This window comes from Melanerpes formicivorus, unplaced genomic scaffold (genome assembly GCF_026170545.1).
Source record: "Melanerpes formicivorus ecotype bairdi unplaced genomic scaffold, bMelFor1.0.p_v2 SCAF_3, whole genome shotgun sequence".
NCBI lineage: Eukaryota > Metazoa > Chordata > Aves > Piciformes > Picidae > Melanerpes > Melanerpes formicivorus.
In genome coordinates, this window is record NW_027142355.1 from 23,823,601 (window position 1) to 23,842,161 (window position 18,561).

General features: G+C 43.4%; 1 protein-coding gene across 4 annotated transcripts in view; it reads right to left on the minus strand.

Moving 5' to 3' along the window:
* The window catches only part of LOC137457138 (endonuclease domain-containing 1 protein-like), a 215,835-nt gene that overhangs the window by 102,964 nt on the left and 94,310 nt on the right, over positions 1–18,561 (minus strand). Inside the window, exon 4 of one of the 4 annotated variants that reach the window (XM_068168948.1) lies at positions 1,981–2,162. The exons of the other annotated variants lie outside the window; for them this stretch is intronic. The gene's annotated coding sequence lies outside the window, so the exon portion shown is untranslated. The remainder of the gene's footprint in view (positions 1–1,980; positions 2,163–18,561) is intronic. 4 annotated transcript variants of the gene reach the window in all.

Consider the following 18,561-nt stretch of genomic DNA (forward strand, 5'->3'; position numbering starts at 1 on the left):
CATCCAATGATCTCTGTATTCAGTTTAATGTTCTGCAAATCTAAGTTCTTCAGGATCACCTATCAGCATTCTCTCTCAATCATGGTGATACTGTTGGTAAAGCACTGCAGAAAGGTCAATAACTCTACTGACATTTTATTGACAAGTAAGAATAAAAAAATAACTTGTACAAGAAGCTTCCCCCGCAAAATATCCCTCCCCAAATCAGTCGCAGAGTTGATATCTGATTCAGGCAGCACAACATGATACCTTCTATCCAATACTATGCCAGTGATTTGTGTTTATTGGGAAACCACTAATTGATAGTTTTTTTGGCCCCTTGGGATTTACAGAGCCACTTAAAAATAACATTGTTTCCATTCTAGACATCTTTCAGGCAAAGTATCATTAGATTTAATTCCAGGGATGGACATCTGATTTTCATGGGAAATTCATGAGGACTGAAGCCTTATTCATGCAATGAAGTCCAACAGGAAAATTACAGCATAGCCATGACTCTCTCCCAAAGCTGGAGGGCTGGCCCAGCCATTTTGCTTAGCACCAATGTTAGTAGAGGTTTGTAGGTTGAAGGCGGGACGGAAGAGCAATTTCAAATTGTCTGTCAACCTCATAGACAAACTTTCCCCCCTTAGACTCCTAAGCTGCAGCAGGCCAGATAGTGTTTTCTGTGAAAGCTGCCTCAGTGAACAATCCACCTCACCAGGTTTAAAGAGCTCCTGAAGAGCCTTCTTGCAATCACATTTAGCACATCTGAGCACTGAAAGTGAGAAGTACATAAACTTACCAATGCATTATTGGGAGAAGCATCAGAAATCAAGTTTGGGTGTTACTCAGTAGTCAGCACCTTAGCTCCCTCCTGGCACAAAGTAGATCCCACAGGCAGCAGCAGGTACTAGAACCATTTCTCCTTTGCTAGTCATACTCATACGCTCACAGACATCTTCTGAATCTGCCACCAACAAAGGAAGCCACAATAGGACTGCTTCCCTAATGCTTCATAACTGAGTCAGTAGGTCAACAATTCCTTCGGCTTAAGAGCCAGACCAATTCCCTTAAACACCCCATTTTTTTTTCTGATGGAGAAGCCAGCTGTCTCCTGCTAGCGGCAGCCCATCTGCTTCCAGAACAGAACCAAACCGCTCCAAACCACCACCTTGATTTGGCGCAGACATCCGTCATGATGCAACTCCATTTTGTCTCTCACGTCTGGGAAAAGCCACCAGAAAATACTTACAATTGAAAGACAGTCAGAAAACTGCTCCTTGTGCACCTTGCATGCTGCTGCCACCTCTCAGCCCACGTTCTCATTTCCCATGCCCGAGGTGGAGCGGCAGGAAGAGGAGCACTCCACGTAACACTTTGCTCTGCCTCCTTCCATGCCAGCACAGAATATCCTGCGTGTGCATTTCAGGCGCGCTGCTCGAACAAAGAGAGAGCTCTGAAGCTGCTATCCCTTTTCCCAATCCATGACTCAAAACGTCTGGTTGAAAATTGGTTTCGTAATAACCCTTTAGTACCACCTACTCACATCACAGAGTGATTCTTGCAGCAAATGCACAGGAAATCACCACCGAGTGCCAATGGAGCTACTATTCCAAGAACCAGCTCTTACTGTTAGTCCTTCATCATTTGGAAACTGAGATGCTTTTACTTTCCCTATCGCACAGGATATTTTTTTTTCCCCCCAAAGAGGATCTTTTAACAATGATCTGTAAAATACTTTGTTGATAAATCACCAGCTGAAAACTTGCCCACTGTAAAAAAAAAAAGAGGGAAAAAAAAAAAAAAAGGAATAAAAAAAAGGTATTTCACAATGCTGATTCCAGAAAATACAGTAACTCATTTCTGGAAATAACTCACTGGACAAAAATCAAAAGGGCAAAATTAGTTTTCAGAGACGTTTGCATCCTGCAGAGCACACAAAGACAGTGTAGTCAGCCACGTGCCTTTCTGACCACCAACAGCAGACCCCTGACTCACCCAACCACAAGATGAGTTGCTACGAATGATTTCCTCTTCTTCCATGCTCCCCTGGGGTGATCTGTGCCACCGGCATATCCTGAGCCTAATCCTGACTTTGATGGAAATTCCACAACTCATCACGTAAGGCTGTGGCCACCAGCTAACGATGCAGCCATCTGCTAGCTCCTGCTTTGAGTCACCTGTCAGCAATACAAAAGGAAATTACTCAGCAGCAAGCACGTGGAAGCCCACTGCTACAGTCTATAGCATATCCCTTACAGGAACACAGTATTCTGGAGCACTCCAAATCAGCCTGAAGGAAAAGTGTTGATTCTGTAGCATTCACATTCAAAAAGGTGAAGCTTGGTTAAAAATAAAACTATAAATGACAGGACTGCAGACGGAGAGCATTTCGGCTGGGTTTTCAGTGCCAGCATCACTGAAGCTGCCATGGAAAAGGGGGACCAAAAAAACCAAACAAAAAACAACAACATTTCATGAACACTAGACCTTCACTGTGCGTGACAAGAAAAATAATTAAAACAACTGAGAGAACTAATCTGTGGCTGCTTAGAAAGTTAACTCTTTGAAGGAAGTGATTAAGTAAGAGAACAAAAGCAAAGTGTTCTGTTTATCAAACAAGTGAACTTAACACAGCAGAGTGCTTACTCATCGAAGTGAAGACTGAGAGCTGGTCACAGCTCTCCCCACCAAGCCCAGGTTCACCCAGGGCTATGATCTTACTGATTATTAAGCAAAGAAATAAAGCTTGGAAGAAATTCCAAACGGCCGCTTTGCCAAAATGCCGCACGCTATCAGAATGGCAGCCACAACCTTCCATGCCTCTTTACCAAATTCCCTCAATCCAATTCCCTATTCAGGACAAAATTCACAGGGATTTTCCTCAGAAGACCCAATTAAGCACTGCAGTATTGACAAATTCAGGCCAGCAACAGTCCTTTTTTTGTTTGTTTCATCACAAGTGACGCAGCTCACAAATTCAGCCCTCTGAAACAAGGCTCCCAACTTCTCCCCAAACCCAGCAGGCAAACACAAGACAGTCAGGATAAAGGACACTGAATCTTCACAAAAATTAATTAATACTAAAGATTTAATTGTCTAACCTGCTTCTGCATGCAGAAAGAGCCAGACCTGGTACCTCTAACAGTAAGGGAGGGAGGCACTTCTTGTTCCTGTTTCATACTTGACTTTTTTTCCTGAGCAGGAGATGATCTAATTATTCAACATGTCAGGATATTGCTTCACCCTTGCTGGTGTCTCTCCTTACATTAACATATTTTAACAATTCAGCTCATTACAAAGGAGGTGAGGAACAAACCAGCAGATTATCCTTAAAAATCAGTGACAAAGGCAGGAGTCTATGTTATGTCCTGTATCTCTACAAACTCTACACACAACTAACAATGCTGAACGAAAACCATCAAAGCAACTCCCTAACCCAGTCCTCATATGAAAGTGTACCTATTGAAGAGACAAGCCTGATCAGTGAGCTCCATGAAGGAATAATTTTGGGTCCTGCCTGCTTAGGGAGGGAAAGAAACTCCCAAATAAGAGTCCTTTTATTCCTTCCAAACGTGCTGATGTTCAGCTGCAGGCACTGTGAGTGAGAGGGGGCTGATGGATCTCATTTGTAACAACTGGGCATGGGTGATGAAAGAAAGGGATCAAACCACGTAATGTTGCTACCCACCGACCTGCAATGGATCTGAAAACTTCTGAAGTCCAAATACAACATGTGTGGCACCTGCATTTGCATATATACCCTTTTTTACAGTGGGGAGCCATTCCACACCTAGCCACTTCAGCAGATAAAGATTTGAGAGATGGCCTCATGTTTTCAGCCTCGCCTGGAATTACTACAAGAGGTTTGCTCACAAATTAGCTAGAGCAGAGTCCCCACAGCATGCATTAAAACTGCTAGATCTCAGGAAACATTTCTTCAGCAAGTTTTGTGTAGAGCAGCAGTATCTATATATAAACCTGTTTACGACCATGTCTAAAGAAGAGCCCATTCTGAAGCAGCTTCTTTACTGTGATCGAACATGCTGGATGCGTTCCCAGTTAAGGCTTATATAAGGCCCTCAAGGAAGTAAAAACTTACTTGGTACATAATGGAGCCAGTGGAGTACTAGGTGCAACGGAATTATCCTGTTACACATTAAGTTTTACTAATAAAAGACCTGCATTGCAGTCATAAAGTCAGATGCTGCATCCTACTAATACAAACAAATGTTTCCTGCCATAAAATCAAACCCTACTCAGCTAAAGGAAAGATGACAGGTAAAAAGCATCTGGGTTTTGGTATAAAAACATCAAGCGCCTTAAATTAAAGAACACGGAGTAGCTGGAACAGATTTCCTCCATCGATTGCTCCAGTTTGATTTAACTTTGGTTAAAAAACAAACCCCAAAAGACAACACTTCTCAAATGCATGATGGAAACTTTCTCAATATTGGTTTTGTTACAAGTATGTGGTTGGTGTTTTTGTTCTTCTGAACAAATCACTCCACTGGCAGGTACGTCCATTTTGTCTAATAAATAACAGCTTTCTGGACTGTGATCCAGGGTAGATTAGTCCTGTGGCCTCTCTTCAGAGGGAACACACCCAAGTGTGCTTGCAGGGATGGCTCACTCCAGAGCCATGTGAGGACTCAGCACAGGTAAGCCTCTACCAGGTTATGCTTCCATGGCCGCAGGCAGACCTCGGGCAGTGCTCCAGCAAGATCTATGCTGCCCACCAGGCACCATCAAGCCACAAACTCAAACTCAAACTCAGCCTTTAGGATCAAATGCTGAGTATGTGACCAGGTCTTAAACTCACTGAATCACAGAACGGTGGGGGTTGGAAGTGACCTCTGGAGATCATACAGTCCAACCCCCTCATTAAAGCAGGGTTACCCAAAGCAAGTTGCAAAAGATCATGTCCAAGCAGGTGCTAAACCTCTCCACACAAGACTTCACAACCTCTCTGGTGAGCCTGTTCCAGTGCTCTGTCACTCTCACTGGAAAGTTCTCCCTCATGTTTAAGTGGAACTTAGTGTGTTTCAGTTTGTGCCTATGGCCTCATGTTCTGTCGCTGGGCACCACTGTGAAGAGTCTGGCCCCATCCTCTTGCCCCCTTCCCTTTAGATATTGATCAGCACTGAGAAGATTCCCTTTCAATCTGCTCTTCTCCAGGCTAAACAGCCCCAGGTCTCTCAGACTATCACACTTTCCTCATCCCAGAGATGTTTCAGTCCCCTCATCTTCACAGCCTCTGGAAGCTCCCTGTCTCTTGAACTGGGAAGCCCAGAACTCAACACAGGATTCCAGAAGTTGCCTCACAGGGGCAAAATAGAGGAGGAGAACCTCCCTCGAGCTGCTGGCCACACTTTTCTTAATGCATCCCACCATATCACTGGCCTTCTTGGCTGTTATATTCAGACTAAAGTCATCAAACTGGTAGACACTGGTGTTTCAAACCATCAGATGATTTGAAGTGAGTTAAAAAAAACAACCTCACCCAACTCAAAAAAAATACCCACCAGAAAGAACTGGAAGGTTTGTGAATGATATCTTAGACCAAGTCTCTCTGCAGCATGAAGACCACCATAAGTACCTTGCAGCACTGGTGCAGGGAGCCTGCTTGGGCTAGAAACATCCATGTCTTACGTGGGCTGAGAGAAAAACACGGCTACCTGAGTGGGTTGCAGTCAGTTCACAGACAGCCAGCAAGACAGAAATACCCACTTCAGTGTCATTTAGGTGTGCACATCCAATTAAATACATCAGTCTCCACCTGATCATCCCATGTAATTTCCACAGCACTTCATGGATAATGTCAGAGCTTTTTCCCCTTGGCCATGTCCCATTTTGTGTTATCACACAGAAGCAGTTCAAGGACTAAATCAGCTGCAAACTAAAACCTCCCCCTCTTGAGATTACAACGTTATAGGCCTAACCTTGCAAGTATTTTGGCCTCACCTTTCAGAGGGGCCCACAATACAACACTGAGGACCAGCATGAAACACTATGCTAAAATATTCTGTGGAAAATATGCTCAGGGATTCTACTCACCCTCCTGCACTGTCTTCTTGTTAAATCTCTTAGTTGGGAAGTGGGGAGACTTTGCTTCCTCCTTCCATCCCATCCCCGCAGCATGCTGTAATTTCGATACTACACATTTATGAGCTGAGTGGTGACCTCTCGCCCCTCTTTCTGAATCATGCCACTGCTCACAAAGACATAAAAGATTCAGAGCAAGAGAAAACGCAAGAGCAGCTTGACCCTTATCTTTCAGAGAAAAAGACTTCTCTGAGCACTTAATGTCTAAGTTTCGATTTCTTAATCCTCTTTCTGCATTTTAGCAGAGCTGTATAAGCAGACCTCAAGTTAGGACAGCGGCAGTTCTAACATTTAATACTGGCACACTTACTTTTTCCCTTCCCGCTCTGCTTGCTGGCAATTCTTAGATGTCTAACTCTTCTTATTCCTTCTGTAAGTATCTTCCATATTATTTTAAGTGGCAATTTCAATGTTTTTTAGATTTCTTCTCATGTGTTTGCACACAACTAACATCCAGAGCTGTAGAAACTGATAGGAATAGCTGAATTCTGACCCTGGCATGAAAAGGATGAGTTGAGGGGCATAAGATGCAGCAAGAGAATTGCTCTCCTGACTTCCTCTAGTAGCTGCAACAGATGGATCACATAATCCAATCCAAACAGCAAGCAAGTTTCTTGGTAATAAGAGAAAAGGACACAATGACCTCTAGGTAAAAATCCTAGGAACAGCAAGCACACACAAACATCAACCTGAGCAACTTTAATTCTCTGCCAGAGCTTGAAGTGAAGATAACAATGAAGACAAACACCCCAGACAGATTAATTCAGACTGTAATTCATGGTGCACACACGCCAACCTCGTGCCTTTTAACACTCCTCACTGTACAGCCCATTCTTATCTGGGTGATGAATGTGGGGTTTTAGGAAGATTTTCAAGCCTTTTGCAATTTTGGTGTAGCCTTTCGCAGACAGGAAGCTGGAAGCACTTCAGGTTGCTATCTGGGGTGGAACATGCCCTAAGTACTGATCTACAAATGCAGGGCACCTCATGACAGGGTTCTGTTGATGGACTGTTGCACGGCTACAGACAAGAACATTATGGTTACCTCCCTAATGCAAGGATGTCTTAACCTTATGATTTATTTTGTTTGCAAAGTTGATTCAATTCCTCCAAGGGGAGGCAGTACCAGCATGAACTCCTATTTCTTGGTATGAAGGTTCAGACCTCTTAAGTTGAGCATATACTTTATTCAACAACAAAAAACCCAACTTCCCCATTCCACTTTTTGACCAACAAATCCTTGGATAAGCTCAGTTCCCCATCATTCAGAAAACCTGGCAGGGAAACAGGGGTCATAAACACTCATTTTCTACCCAAAACAAAGGAGTATTTCAGAAATAATGAGTTATTAGGAGAAGGGTGGGACTTTTTTGGGGAGGGGGAGTTTCTTTTATTTTGAGTGCTCTTAGTTTGTGCCACTAGATGGCACGTTTGAAACTCTTGGTGTCGGTGAAATCCCAGCAAAGCCTTTGCTCTGCATCACACCATGTTTATCCTGCTAGCCTTGCCTGGGATAGAAAAACACAGGTAAAAGAGTAGCTCAAGAGCCAAAGAATCAAGACAGGTGGACAACGGAATGTAAAATTTGCCTGTGTGGGAAATCAGTGAGCTGAGAGCTGGAGTGCCAGGGAGAACAGAGCTACAGCACTTCCCACTCTGACCTTGGCATGGCTTTAGAAAACCATTTTGTGTCTTGGGAGGGTATCTGAATGTGTGCATCCAAGAGGGAGATGAGACAACAGGAAAATGAAAAAGGAGAGTGAGAATTGAACTGTTGGAAGCACAATACCTTTCACTGTGATACAAACAGATCCCAGAGAGATCAACAGACACAAAAAACATTTGCAACCTTTCCAACACATCACTAGCATGAGCTGATGGGAAGAAGAGCATTTAGAGCACAATCAAACCACAGGGAAGACTTAGCCAACCCCCAGCACCATGTTTTGCCTTTGCAAATCAATCTTTTCTCAAAGGGTCAAGCGTTTTGCACAGCACAGAGCCAAATGCTCCACAGCAGATAAGCAAACAGACAGCAACCCACGACCCACTGAGTCAGCTTCACGGGCAAGTCACTTCTTGTGCCGGACAAGTTTTGGAGTGTACTTAGCTGTGTCCTGGCATACTGGCATTGGCAGGGGTGCCAGGGCTTCTTGATTGTTCTCACTGCCAGTTCCTTAATTTAACTCAAACCACTTTCAAAATGCATTAGCACAGGCAGGAATCCGCCCCTACCAACATTCTCAACAAAGAACAAGTCAGTTCAGCCCCAACGTAACGACAGCAGGCGCTCGGAGACGGAACTTGTCACGGCACCGCACCCGCATTCCCTGTGTGTGGGATTTCAATAGACCAGGATTAACAATCCACTATGAGTGCTTCAACACCTGACTCAGTCCTTGGAATCAGTGCTCATATCAATGGAAAAATAACTGCCATTTTAAGCTGGAAAGGGGAGGACATTTTGATAAACCTCCAAGGGCGATGGTGAAGAGTGCTCCATGTCTGGATGGAAGGAGAAACACCACAATCCCCATTCCAGTGTGCAGCTCTAGCACTGTGATAAAGAACAGTAACCATTTATTTTTTTTCCCTTCCCTTCTTTCAGATTTAGCTCTGTAAAGACATCTCAAACCAACTGGTCAAGTCACAAATTTGAGCTTCACTGGCAAACCAAAATGCAGCACAGGCAGCTTGCAGCAGCACCATCCATTCTGGACTTCTCTTTGGGATCCTGATCCATTAGCCCGGCACTGTTAGTGTATTTTCATATTCATGCTTGCATATTGTCAACCTGCTGGGCAAATATTCCTCCAAATGCACCGGAGTACACTTACATTTGATGTCCACAGACTGTGCCAACAGACAGTCTGAATACATCAACACACAGTAGTATCCTGAAGAAATATTCCAGCAAGGCCTCTCTTTTCAAACAGCTCAAGAGAAACTAATTTCAAATATAATGAGGCAATAACCTCACCTTCAATCTTTCCACTCCCTTTGGGCCTGCACTTTGGATGCAGCTCCTACCCCTACAAGGGTTATGACAGCAGCATGACGTAGGGGATTACAGCAATTACTACACAGTGTGAGCTCAGTCTTTGGAGTTACCAAGGAAAATGGCTATAGGCTGTCCCAAAATACAGGTCTCCGCTGGGATAATATTGAACCTCTTCCAAATTGCATCTACCATGCATTTTGACTGCTTCTAAATGAGAACCCCCAAGTACTCCAACAGACAGGATAATCGCAAACTCCAGTGCAACATTTGGCAGGGAGCAGAATGACATGTATCTATAGACTAAAATCCTTTGAATTCCGTTCCAGATATTTCTCCTAAGCCAATGAAACCCCCAATACACTGTGTCCCAACTGCAAGTGAGGAGGAGACTTGACAAGTGGGATTAGTCTCACTTCTATTTAAGTACCTGCAGCATAAATGTTGTTATCCAAGTTAGTCACAGGGAACCCCTTTATAGTCAGTGCAAAAGAACCTGTCACTTCTATGACATGATTCATCTGACTTAGTCCAGACAGTGACTTGAGATGTTTTCCCTCACAGAAGGGAAGCTGGGAACTTCACAGCCCTGTCAGATGAATAACAGCGAATTCTCAAAAGCTGCTTTAAGGTGCTGTAAAAAGTGACAGTGAAAGTGGAAGCTTTCTGCTCATGACTTACCATGTGGACTCCACTAACTTCAGTGGAAAAATACAAGTGTTGCCTCCTACAGCTTTCATTCAAGAATTCTCTTGCTCAAAATTTGAAATTAAATTGTGCAGCACTGACATAAAACAAAAGGTGGACTAAGAATTTGGGCTGATGTGGGAAGTGAAAACAATTGATCTCTTTTCCCTCTTAAATAATTTGAAAACAAACACAGTAATAGAAAGAGGACAAAGTGGTTTTCATCATGCAACATCCTTCTGCTTTAATTAAAGGATGTTTATGAGGAAGGGGGAATAATCTTGTCGTTAAGGGTAAGATGTTCAAAGGGCACTACCAGCTCTGGACTGTATTTCCCACTTACGTTAACCACAGCCTCCACCTCAATGCCACACGCATCACGTTTACTGCCTAAGATTTACATTTCTGCAAAGAACACAGTCATGGAAGGGGATCTTCTGGGGAAGAAGACAAGATGGGTGCTGCTGAAGTGATTTCACTTGAACACAGCATCAAGGGCTAAGCTCTCCTTATACGGAAAAGCTGACTGCAAAGAGGATGGATCCCAAGGACAATTACAAAGATGTGGCTATTAATGAGAGAGTTGAAACGCGTGGCATTGCTCTGGCCTCCGCAGCGCTGCTTCGTTTGATACATCAAATCTTATCTGGAACTTCCTGGCCAGCGAGCCTTGTTCTCAGCATAAGGAGAGTGAGCAGCAAGCGTTTCCTTAACCTCACCACCCTTGCTGGCCTGCTCCTCAGAAAACAACCACATGTACAAAAAACAGCTTTCTGAAGAAAGCCAAGAGACCAAAGGGATCGCTTTGGTGGAAGTAACGTGAACTCTCAACACCAGAGAGCATGTCCTGGGGCCTGGCTATGACCAGCTGCAATGTGAGCTGGACCACTGCCTGCAAGCAGCGTTGATCCTGCAGTAAACACAGCACGCTAAGACTAACCTCAGAGGCACCACATTTAACTTCTAACACAGCAGAGGGTTTTTAATTTCAGAGCTCTGTGCTGCTGAAGCAGAATCAGACCTCAAAAGTACCTGAAGTAACTCACACAGCTTTTAGTTATCTTTTAATTATTTATCTCCCATCTACATAAACAGACCCACTCTGCTCTCTCCAATCCTTGTAACTAAATTACTGTAGATTAGCAGCTTCTCTGTGCTGTATGATTGGCTGCCAGGAAACGTCAACATCCTTGGTCAAAGAGCACTGAACAACTAATATACTTCATTTAGCTGCCACCAGTGATGTCACCAAGAGCAAAGTACAACAGAAGTGGCAGCCAGGCAGGACAGCACTTTTCCGAAGCATTGTTCGAGCGACAATCAAACAAAGCCCTCATTGTTTATCTGCCTGTGGAAGTGGATGGCACACAAACAGCTACCTACGTGTTCCTCATCACATACTGGGAGATGCTCAGGCAAATTTATCACTGGAAGAAGAACATATTCAACAGACTGCAAGCTGAATCATGTAAATCTGGGTGAAGAGAATCCCATTAAAGAAGCAAAATTAACTTTAAGTGTACCAGATGAAAGATTTCATTCCTAAAGACAGCGCCTGAACACAAATTCAAGCTACTTCGAAGACATCCAGGTCATTCAGGCAATTATTTTAAAATGGCAGAGAAAGGCAGTCTGATGATCCACACACAGAAATAGGAGCCAGAAGCTCTGAATCATTCATAACAACACTTAGCAGTTATATCATCTGCAGATCTCAAAGCTACTCTGCAAGATGGATATGAATCGCTGGCACCCAACTGTGGCTCCTCTGCAGTTGGTTGGCATCACATGGCTGCACCAGGAGGCCTGGAGACCATGAGGGTGCTTTCCAAACAGCAGGCAGCAATTATAGCTTTTCTCCCTGTTTATCCACCTACCTACCTGCAATTCTGTGACAGTTTAGCACTTCCCATGGCTGACTGCTGTGGCTCAAACTAATCGCCCTCCACACAAATGCATGACAAGGTGAGGTCTGCACTGAATTCTGTGACATCTCTGGCAGATCTGCTTTTTTCAGAGTCAAAGCTGCACAAAGGAGATGTGTTTTATTCCAGTCTCCAACAGCTGCATCGACTTGGTAGACCCCTCCACATCTTTCATGCTGTTCTAGTATTTAAGAATAGCACAGCACTCAGCCACAACCACCTTGCCCATCCTTACATCCCTCTGCTGTTTTTCCTCACATTTACAGACTGAAGCCCTTAGGTTTACTTTGCAGAAGAAAGAGGCTAATGCACAGAGAAAATCAGTGCTGTGCTGAAATAACAAAGTGACTCTCAAGGATAACAGCAGGCTCCACATCACTACCTGACCCACTCAGTGCCACTACATTCAGCTTGAACATTTTGTTTTGAGATCATCGATGAATCCTTTAAACCTGCTCCAGCACCTCTCTGCATAATGGCAATAGCTGTGTCCCTGGGCAGAAGTGGAGGTCTGAAGGGCTGTATTTGCCTTTTAATTGTGGAACACCTTGTTAATAATGCTGCATTACTATTATCTCTATTTCTGAAGCTCCCTGTTGCAGCTCAATAGTTAAAAATAATGGAACTGTACAATGTTTTGTGTTGGAAGGGACCTTTAAATGTCATCCAGTCCAACCCCTTGGAGTCAGCAGGCACATCTTCAACTAGATCAGGATGCTCACAGTCACATTCAACCTCATGAAGGTTTCCAGGGATAGAGTATCTGCCATCTCTCTGGGCAACCTGGACCAGTGTTTTACCACCTTCACAGAAAAAATGTTTGCCTTGTATCTAGTCTGAATCTCATCTCTTTTAGCTTGAAACTGTCACCCCTTGTCCTGTTACAACAAGCCCTGCTAAAAAGTCTGCCCCATCTTTCTAATAGACCCCCTTTAAGTATTGGAAGGCCACAAGAAGTTCTCCCTGAAGCCTTCTATTCTCCAGGTGAGCAACCCCAACTATCAGCCTTTCCTCAGAGCAGACCAGACCAGCAGCCCCAAGTCCACAGGCTACAAGCAGCTGTAAGTATGGGGCAGGTACTTGTTTCTACATGGCTTCAGAAACACTCCTGTCAGCCAGCTCTGTCCCTGATGTACCCATGTGCAAAATAACAAAGCTGTTGTGACCAACTATCCATGGAAGACCAGAAGTACTGTACACTGAAATCTTAACCAAATGTAAACCCCACAGTCCTGCAGACTAAGCTCCCTGGTAAGACATTTCCCTGAACTAGAGATCTGGCAAAGAGATGCAATTCAAAGGAAAAAACAAAGTCACGACCAAAACCTTGCCTGTGCACTTCTGCTGGCTATGAAAGTCTCAGATACTGGAAGTTCAATTGTCTTCTACATTATTCATCCCTCACCCAGTTTTTCTGTGTACTGTCCAACTTCAACCAACACCTGAGAATATTTTTTAGTGAAGCCTTGATTTGCAGCCCATTTTTACTAGCCACCACTAAATTTAGTCTAAGAAGCTTTATATTACCTCAGCTGCATTTTTACCTCTATCGAACCTTATGACTATATCATAACCCATAATCTTAGACATCCTCCACCTTTCCTTCCACTCCAGTCATGGATTGACAAAACAAGAAGCAAGATTCCTCTACAGGTTGAGCCTGAATTAGAAGGGACAAAGACTTTATTAAAATGGGAAACAGGACTGAGACTGCACAGGGAAGCACAGACTAAATTTGTTGGGATAAACGAGATGATCTTGTAAATCTGGTTTGGGGAGCAGGGTCCTCATTTTTATAATAGAACTCTATCTCACCTCCTGAAAGTTTTGTGTCACACAGAAAGTGCCTTGTAAATGTGTTTGAGATACTTCTCCCAGTAAGGCAAACATCATATAATGAAACTACAATAGCTTCAAAGAAAGAGGCTGCTCAGGGCAACACTGAAAAACACTTCTTGTCACCCAGACAAATTTTTATGAACTTGCTCAAGCAGAGTAATTTTTAATATTACCTTCCCCAGGCATGCCTTCAAAGAGAAGCAAAGCTGCTTCCCCTCAATGCTAAGCTGCAGAGAAAACCATTTCCTGGTCAAGCCCAACTTGTGCCAAGACACTACTCAGCCGAGCCATAGTGCCAAGTAGTACCGAGAACTGCAGCTCACAGCAAAGACTGATTTTAAGAAGCACAACTTCCTGCTTTTCAAGGGGCTTATCTGAATTCCTCCTCTTCAAATCTGCTGGATATTTTTAAGATTTGTCATGTCTTTCTTCATCAAGCAAACCTGTATCCCTCCAATGGTCTCAACTCAGACTCAGGAGTGACTCTTTCCTGCCCTCCTTAGCTCCATTAGTTACACTGAAAATCAGTCATACAATAGAATCACAGAATGCTAGATTGGAAGAGACCTCTAAAGGTCATCTAGTCCAACCTCCCTGCAGTCAGCAGGGACATCCCCAGTCTCCTGCTTCTTTCCCAAGTCCATCATTTGTGTCAAATTATTTCCCTTTCCAGTATCATTGAACAATAATGGTCCTCAGTCTTCACTGGGAACACTGAGACTTTTAGAAGTCAGTCCCCTATGCCTAAGTATGAAGTCAGGAAATGAATTTTTAAAAGATATATAAAATTTAGATGATTATTTTATTGTTCTTCACAGAATCATGGAAGGGACTATCCCCAGACCAATTCCCATGCAGTGAGCAGGGACATCAACTAGTTCACATTGCCCACAACTCCATTCAACCTTACCTGGAATATTTCCAGGGATGGGGAAATCTAGCACCCATTCCAGTGATTCATCACCCTCATTGTAAAATTGTTCCTTCTTCCAGTCCATAGAGAAATTCAAAATATAAATGTAAAAAAAAACCAAACACCAAAACAACAAAAGTTAAGGGCCCAACAACATCTTAATTTCATGTGGGTTATGCACATGCCTAAAATGCTTTGCTATATAAGGACCTATCAGATCTGTAATGCTTCTAGTGCAGCCCAGTTGAGTCTAGTACAAAACACATCTCTGCTGAAAAGGAGGACACATACATGTTCTCTCTCCCCTCTTCATGCTCTTACCACCTCTGCTCAACTCTATCACTCAGTCAGAGCCATGTGACTGCTCAAATCCTGTCCCCCTGCAGGATCCAAGCATTGGGTGAGGATAAAGATGGGGCAGAGTGGACTTGGGCCTCATTAAGATGGTGAGGATCCAGTAAGCAAGCAGAAAAGAGAAAGATTATGACAGGAAGAGAGAACTACAGATGTGAACAGACGAGCTGCAGTCTGTCCGGAAGGGGGCAGTGACAGAAAACAAACTTGTGCTAGAGCCACCAGCCCACAAGAGAACGCACAGCCCTGCCCACACAAGAGTACTCTGCATCACCAGCATATTAAAGGCTAAAAAAAACCCCGCATTGAAGTGTGTTTTTTCCCAGGAAGGTTCACTAATGATACCCACTGGTGTGGGCAAAAGACACATCAAGCTGAAAATGGCGATCTGAATCCCAGCAGTCTCATGCCATCGGGCCCCAGGAGCTCCAGTGAATTTACTCTAGCTGTAATCAGACTCAGTGAGAGGTCATGACACTGAAATAACTCACCAGTTAAAAGCAAATTTTAAGGGATGAAAACCAATGCAAGCATGCAGCCTTTCAGTACTTAAAGGGGCCTATAAGAAAGATGGAGAAAGACTTCTCAGCTATGTCTGTTGCAACAGGACAAGGGGTGATCATTTTGAACTAAAAGGAGGAGATTCAGACTAGATCTAAGGAAGATATTTTGTATGCTGAGGGTGACTAAATACTGGCTCAGGTTGCCTACAGAGGTAGATGCCCCATCCCTGGAAATATTCCAGGTCAGGTTTTCTAGGGCTCTGAGCAACCTGCTCTAGTTGAAGATGTCCCTGCTGACTGCTGGAGGGTTGGACTAAATGACCTTTAACAGTCTCTTCCAACCCAAACCCTTCTATGATCAGTTAAAATAAGTTCATCGTTGGTGTGTGTGACCTTCTATTTATCCTCTTTGCCTCCATCACACCTGCTCTTGGAAAGCATTTCATTTGTTACTTTCAGTAAGTGTGACTGAACAACTGTCATAGCACTGTCCTAAGACTTGTATTCTGCCAGGCATTTTGTCACTACAATGACTAAATAATCACAAATACGTGAAAAAAAAACAACCCAACAACAAAAAACACCAAAACCAAGTCCTATTTCCAGGTAAATGCTGGAGATAGCTTATCCCACTGTGAGTTAGAGGTTAGACTGCAGACCTCTTGAGGTCCCATCCAACCTAAATTGTTCTATGAACCCATGAAGCAAGTATCAGGCTACAAAAATCCATGCAGGCTTGTTCATGTTTTTTTGGGTCTAATGAAAGAAAAAATAAAACATTTTTCTGCTGCCAAAAAAGTACAGAATTGAGTGGCAGTAAAAAAATCAAAAGAATCTCCCATCTTTCATTTCTGCTGGTAATGCTTCAAGCTTGTCTATACTTCTCTGAAATTATTTTCATATTGGGATCTGAAAATGTCCATTGTTCCATTTCATAATGCCATTTATGTTTGTATGCTTATAAGCAAATTCAACTCAGCCACAATCAATGGCACCTTACTTACTTCCTTGTGCATTCCTCTTTGAAAACCATAAGGATGAAAAGCAACCAGACAAGTACTGCTAAAGAAAGGCCACCCAAAGAAGGCAGTGTGTTCTTTATTTATTATCCACATTTGAGTATTTTAAGTATGAGGGAAAATTTGACTATGTACTTCCTCCCAACCACACTGCTCTTAGTAAGTCTTGATATTCCCCAGAGTCAGTGAAGAATTTTGGTCAGCCCCAACTCTGCTTTCACCCAACTGCATTTTGGCCTCTGCTTCAGCCTCCTCCAGCCCACACACATGTACACTGAACATGCTAAAGGTTACCACATGTAACTCCATGAATCTGCTTTACATCTTCTAAAGCTGTCAAGCCTTTGGAAACTAGTCCTCTTTCACAGCTTACCCTGCATGAAAGGGGACAGATCTTAAAACTCGTTGGTTAAACTGAGCCCAGAGTTTTCATTCTTAGTACAGAGAGCCTGTTTGGCCATCTCATCCAGAACTATCCACCAGTCCTGTGGCATGGGGGATGTCAGCCCTTCTCCACAGCAAGTAAAGGTCAAGATTACAGAAGGTCTCTCACAGGTTTTCACATAAGAGTATTCAAGAATAAAGGTGTGCAAATGAAAAAGATCATTAGCGTCATTTTGGGGACAAAAGGTGATGCACTCTGCAAGGAAGGACAGCATTTTGCTCTGGAAGGATTGACAGCAAAATGCATTGTGTAATCTCCTTCCCTGGCAGACTCCAGACAATCCAGATTGTTCTGCAGCTGTGACAGAAGGTACAAGATGTATTCTGCCTGAGAGACTTCCAGCTGGGTTCAGGTGGGACCTTCAGATTTAAATATCAGGCAGTAGATCCAAATTCAGCCAAACCACGGGAAGTCAAATGCATAGGCAACTAAGAGATTATAGAGATTTCCTGTGCTAAAAGCCCACTGAATCTTCTTTTCATCATAAAAAAGGATTACCAGTATATAAACAATTTATATAAGGATACTTTAAGAATTTTATTGTGATGTGCTATTTAGGGTTTGCAGAGTATCCAATTATAAAACTTTCACTTAGTTTTCCATGAGTCACTCACTGAATAACATGTTTTGATTTACCTAACAGCAAGAACTCTTGGTAGGAGGCTGTTTTACTAAATGTGGTCATTTAGGCCTATCATCACATTGCTGTCGGATGCAAATTCAATACAGAAAAAGGAATTTTGCTCACTGAGCATAAACCAATTGTTCAATCTCAACTAGCTTTGAACAAGTTCATACAGTGACTGAGATTGCGGCTGCAACGGCACCAAAGGCTTGTTTCCCAGAACAACCCATTTGGATTCCACGTGATACTGGATACACAGATTAATGCTATCTCAGAAGACAGACAGCCAAACTTGTACACCACAAAGCAGGAGAAAGGAACTCTGATACAATATACCACAGTATGTCTGGTAACAGGAAGCTGGGGTAACCTAGTTAATGAAAAACCATCAGTAACAACATTACTCTCTGTGAAGTTAGCTCCTGGCATCTTTGGGAGGTTTTATTAGCTTGGCTATGGCATTGCAGAAAGGCACAGATCCAGCCTGGGTCCCAAAGCAATGTGGTTGAGTTCCTCTGACCCAGCACTTCAGCCTGGGGGGTTTGCACAGAGCAGCTTACGTGTCTCTGCACAGCTCTTCACAAAGCCTCCAACATCACAGTTGTTTAGTCCTGAGTCAATATCACTGTTCTTGTATTTGGCCACAGTAAAGTCACCACCTGCTTACAGACGTCACAGACCTGACCACGCACACCAGGCTGCTTCAGCTCAAACAGCAGTAAAGTCCTGTTGGTGTCCTGGGAACCAGGGTTATTCTTGCAGTGTACCAGCTTTAGATCTTCAGGGAACAGCCATGTTCGAGGGTAAGATCAGCTCAGGAAGAAACCATTCTTCCAGCAAGCAAGAAACTGACCATTCAAAGAAGTGGAGAGGGAAAAATAAACCCCAGATGAAAGAAACAATTTTCATCCCACAAGAGCAAGCTCTCCAAGGACTGCAGGTCCTAGCACACGCTGCCACCTACACAAGTACAAAGTACAAAACCAGACATGCCAGACAAACAGCAGCAGCCCTAAAACAATCCAAGTGCTCAATGCCCATTCTCCTGAAGACACAATACAGGTAAAATTTCCACCAATTTCATTTTTTTCCATACCTAGCTCTGTTCACAACACCAAGAACTTGTGTAACACAGAGCAGAAAACCCAAGCTGGTGACAAAGGTGG